Source organism: Sceloporus undulatus, chromosome 6 (genome assembly GCF_019175285.1).
Source record: "Sceloporus undulatus isolate JIND9_A2432 ecotype Alabama chromosome 6, SceUnd_v1.1, whole genome shotgun sequence".
NCBI classification, from domain to species: Eukaryota; Metazoa; Chordata; class Lepidosauria; order Squamata; family Phrynosomatidae; genus Sceloporus; species Sceloporus undulatus.
Genome location: NC_056527.1, coordinates 1270983 through 1274872, shown reverse-complemented (window position 1 = coordinate 1274872; position 3890 = coordinate 1270983). Strand labels below are relative to the sequence as shown.

Here is a 3890-nt window from a genome sequence, read left to right as displayed (position 1 = left end):
AAATAATGCAGTTTGACACCACTTTAAGTGATGCAGCTCCATCCTGTTGAGTCCTGGGGTCTGTAGCTTTACAAGGGGTGCATACACACTGTGGAAATAATGTACTTAAGTGGTGTAGCCTCATCCTATGGAATCCTGGAATGCTTTGCCCATAGTGAAGCACCAGTGCTCTAGAGAACTTGTTTAAAATAAATAAATGGGGATCTTCTCCCTCCAAACTGTCCCTCTTCCCCTTTCTAGATTTACCAGTTCGCTGGGCTTCAGAGCTGACCAAAATCTGGAATCGGTGGACACTTCAAACCGTGGAAGTTCAGGTCGTTGCTGTACATGAAAGAATTGACACAAGAGAATAATGTTGTGTGATTCCATGCACAGCTTGGGGAAAATGCTTTTGGGGGGACTACAGCTCCCAGAATGCCTCAGATAGCATATTTTACTTGGAGGGGGAGCGTGAGAGAGCAGGTTCCAACACCATGAGTAGCTCCTTTCAACCCAGGAGACTTTAACCATCCCATTAATATGGGATCCACCAGCCGCAACCGCACGCCCCAATAAGAATGAAGTCCCCATAGTCAGGGCAAGCATCAGGGCAAAGTGAGTTGTAGTGCCCTGTCCTTTGGGTACCACAAGGCCTCCTTTATCTGCTGCTTGCATGAACAAGGTGGGCTTCCATCCTCCTCCTTAAATATAGAGAAAAGGATGACAAGAGGTTGGACTGGATGACCCTTGGGGTCCCTTCCAGCTCAAGGATCCTATGATCCTATGATCCTATGAAGCTGACTTGCCAACAAATAACAATGCCAAGGAGGGAAGGGACTGACCCCAGCCCTCCATTTGACCTATTTGCTTCCATGGTGCAGTGATGCTTCTCCTGACCCATTCCTTGGTCAGAGTCCCACCCCAAATTTCAAACACATTTAGCAGCACCTTGACAATTGTTTGTGCAAAACAAAACAAAACACCTCCCAACAACAACAACAACCAGTCCTAAAGGATCCCTCTGTTTTTATTGGACACTTACTGCTCCACTTATTGACGAGTAACACCCCGGATAATAACGGGAACAGGGATGTCGCATTTGTTGAGATGATTCCAGCAAGGGCCGGCTCTGCGGATGGAAAGATACTGTGAGTCGGGAGCACTCTGTGCCTTGCACAAGACCCCACAACCAACACAGAGAAACACACAGCCACACAACCCAAGTGTGAAGTTAACCAACAAGTTCTCAGAGAATTTCAACTCTTCTGGAGGAAGGCTATCAATATTCACAGTATCACTGAACTCCATTGCCCAGGATGGATGGATGGCTTTTCGGGTGCATTTTGGGGGGCTTTTACGATTATGGCAATGGTACCACATTCATAAAGGTCTTCTGACCAGTTACCTGGCCTGTTTTTGGCCTGCATTTCTCCTCTGCCCTGCCTGCAATGATCCGCCCTTCTCTCCGTCAACCCCAGAGGACCACTTTCCATGTTGCAAAGCTCACCTCTTCAATGGCCATGGCCATGGCCCCAGGGACCAAGATGGCAGCCAAGAGCAGCCCAAGGGTCTTCATGATGGTTTGCGTTGGCTTGGCTCTCTCTGCTGAATGAAGACAGGGGAAAGTCTCTGCAGAAAAAGGCACCCGGCGGCGGTCCCTCCCTCTGTCCCTGGACCTTGGCTCTTCCTTTCCAGGAATTTTTTAAGAGCCCGCCGCAGCCAACCAATGGGATGCACTGACCAACGAATATTGGCGATGCTTAGGGGAATGCCAGGTGTCTCTGAGTCAGACCAGCCTGGCACAGACAGGTGGCAGCCCTCTCTTCCTTGCCCAAAAAATATCTGGGGGGCTTCCGAGATAATTCTAGGAGGATGGGACTATGGGTGCCTGTGACATGTTGTTGCTATTGTTGGTAACTTCTTTCAAGTCGACCACAACTCATGGTTACCCCATGGATGAGCCATTTTCATGGATGGTCTTCTGGGGGTTGGATGTAGCTGGAGGGAAGTGTCACTTTGGCAACCCCTGAATTCTTGGCTCTTTCTTTGACACTGTGGCCATTGCACAATTTCAGTTTCCCAAAATGCGGACGGAAATATTTACCCTGGCAGCTGAACCAGGCAAATTCCAGGCAGCGCATGCCTTCTGGCCATCTCCTGGGTGACCTCTGCTTCTGGCTCCCCAGTCCATACTGGACACTCTCTGGGAATGTCAGTGGGTCCAAAATGCTGTGTCTAGGCTGCTGACCGGGGCTGGGTGTAGGGACCATGTAAGTCCCTTGCTGAAATGGCTTCACTGGCTACCAGTTCATTTCTGGACACAATCCACAGTGCTATAAAACCCTATATGGGCGGGATCCAGTCTGTACGAAAGACTGTTACTTCCCTACACGAATCTGCCCAAACATTAAGGGGTGGGCTTTCCCTCTGATCTGTACTTAGGACAAGAGGCTATGGTTAGAACAGAATATGGAGAAACAGAATGATTCCCATTTGCAAAGGAGTCAGGCAAGGCTGCACCCTTTCAACCTCTCTGTTCAACTTGTACACAGAAAAAAATCATAAGAAGAGCAGACTTAGAAGATGGAGGAGTGAAGACAGGAAGAAGGAACAGCCATCTAAGGTACGCAGACAACACCATACTACTAGCAGAAGACATCACAGACTTGGAACAATTACTAAGAAAAGTGTAAGATGAAAGTATAAAGGCATGCTTACTGCTGAACACCAAGAAAGCAAAAATAATGACCATGTAAGAAATACATAAATTCAACCTAGATGATGAGGAAATTGAAATAGTTAAAGACGTCTGTATTTTTGTTGTTGTTGTTGTTGTTGTTGTTGCGTGCCTTCTTGACATTTCTGACTTGTCATTGGCCTTAAGCAACCCTATTATGGGGTCTTCCTGACAAGATTTGCTCAGAGGGGGTTTGCTGTTGCCATCCTCTGAGGCTGAGAAGCGAAGGAAAAGGGACCTCAAGGGGAAAACAGGGAAGAAGAACTTTGGAGGGATGTCCAAAGCAAACCCAAATTATGGGGTTTTCCGTTTCCGTTTTCTGTCTTATCTGGATTGCTAAATGTTTTCACCTTGGTGCAGTGACTCCAGTCCCTTCCCAACATCATTTCAATCTGATGAAACAGGAGAAAAAGGGCTGGAGGGGTCTCAGCAACCTAGTGCCCAACCCCACATCCAGGGATGCCTTCTCTGCCCATGACCCAGGGAGAATGGAAGGGGAGTCAGTTTGCAGCCCCCCCCCCCACTGGCCCCAGAATAGGGTTGCCAGTCCAGGGGCTCATTCCCACTTCCATTTAAACCATTTAAACTCCAGGATCCTAGGATTTTAGGACAAGGGGGAAAGTGGGAGGAAGAGAGATCAACTGAGACTTTTCAAAAGCAGGTGAGAAAATGGGAAGACAGAAGATAATCAGGACTGAACCTAAATTGTGACAGCTTTAGGGTACGTTTCCCCATTGCATTTCCTTGGATGGATTGTGCACACTACCTGTCTTGATCCAGATCCACACACATCCACAAACACAAAAATACCCACAAACACACCTGCCGTTATTTATGTCTTGAAAACAGCCATGCAATTCCTAATAGCATCAACCATGACTGACTTGCCCTCAGCATCACTAAGGGATTTGAGCCTCAAACCTTCAACAGAGGTTGACCATGAAGTTGTATATAGTCTTGCCAGGCTTTCAGAACAGGAATAAGTTGTTGTTGTGTGCCTTCAAGTCCTTTGTGACTCATGGTGACCGTAAAGCAACTACATCATGGGACAAGATTTGTTCAGAGAGGATTTTCTCTGGCCCCATTCATACTGGGGTAAAAGACATGGAGGGAACTGGGATGATCCTGATGCCCCTCCCCCGAATCGCTCCGTTAGCAAGTGCCCACTACAAAT

The 3890-nt window shown here is 47.7% G+C and overlaps 1 long non-coding RNA gene across 1 annotated transcript; it reads right to left on the bottom strand.

Annotated features, from left to right (window-relative positions):
* Positions 1-6: 6 nt before the first annotated feature.
* On the bottom strand, positions 7-1656 carry LOC121933162. Its single transcript, XR_006104467.1, has 3 exons — positions 1487-1656; positions 1022-1108; positions 7-321 (listed from the first exon to the last, which is right to left on the bottom strand). It is a non-coding gene; the product is annotated as an uncharacterized LOC121933162 (long non-coding RNA).
* Between the last annotated feature and the right edge of the window lie 2234 nt (positions 1657-3890).